This window comes from Gossypium raimondii, chromosome 2 (assembly GCF_025698545.1).
Source record: "Gossypium raimondii isolate GPD5lz chromosome 2, ASM2569854v1, whole genome shotgun sequence".
Classification (NCBI taxonomy): domain Eukaryota; kingdom Viridiplantae; phylum Streptophyta; class Magnoliopsida; order Malvales; family Malvaceae; genus Gossypium; species Gossypium raimondii.
The window spans coordinates 5,737,182-5,738,292 of record NC_068566.1 but is presented as its reverse complement, the minus strand read 5'-3'; positions in this window follow the sequence as shown (position 1 = coordinate 5,738,292).

Below are 1,111 nucleotides of genomic sequence, written 5' to 3'. Positions count from 1 at the left end.
AGAAAACCGATAAAAATATGATTTATGTTCTGCATCAGGTATGCTATATATATGTACTCTGCTTATGACTCATTACTGATATGTAATGTACCTGCTATTGGGATGAGTTTTACTATGTGGAGGAAGTATATTTGAAAAGGCGATAATTTGCCTATTTACCTGGCAGCGTAGCTGCAATTCTTCTATAAGTGTCTTAAACGATACTAAGTGGTGTGTAGGGTTGGATGAGTATTTTATACTCCATATGGTGAGTTAAGATGGTCGGAGATGGTGTGTAGCGGATGGGGTAGGAAAATATATTTGTATTCTTACTATTCTATTAAGACTATTACTGTTAAATATGTTTGATATGTTTTATCTGTTTTAAGTTAATTGTTATACACTGAGTTTCAAAAATTCACTTTTTGTTTAACTGATATTTTCAGGTAATCCTCACTTTCTGTTTAAAATATGTCTTTTTAGTTTTCAAAAGATTCTTTTAGATTTAGGACCAAATTGCACAAATTTTGAGGTTAAATTTATTAAATTTTTAGAATAATGATTAAATTGATAAAATATGTAAATATTGATGGCTAAATTTGTTATTATATGAATCAAAATTATGTGCAATTGATGGGCAACATTAACATTGTGATTAATTGTCTATAGTTGTTGGCTTTCAAAATTGATGAGGACTAAATTGCTCCAAATTTTTTAGAGATAACTGTTTGCTCAAAATTGAAATTAAGAAGGACGTGAGAGGTGCTCTTACTATATTATAATTAATTAGAAATCTAAAAAGAATTTAGTTGTAACATAGATGATTTATTATTGAAAAACGAAAAAGATTAAAGAAACAATAGGAAAAAAACAAGTATGGAAAGTAGATGAATGTTTTGGAAAATATGATGCAATTAATCCAAAAGGTGTTACAAATGGGTTTGCAAGTAAAAATAAGGAATCCAAACTACTTTTGGTATGTAATAATTTATTGTTGCTTTATGCTGAGGCAAAAAATAGTCCAGAAACAAAGTATTGGTGACAAGGCAGATTCCCCCTATTGTTGGTGATAAGCTCTAATGTCAAAGGTCAACATTTTGTTTAATCTTATTTCTATAACCCTCAATTGCAG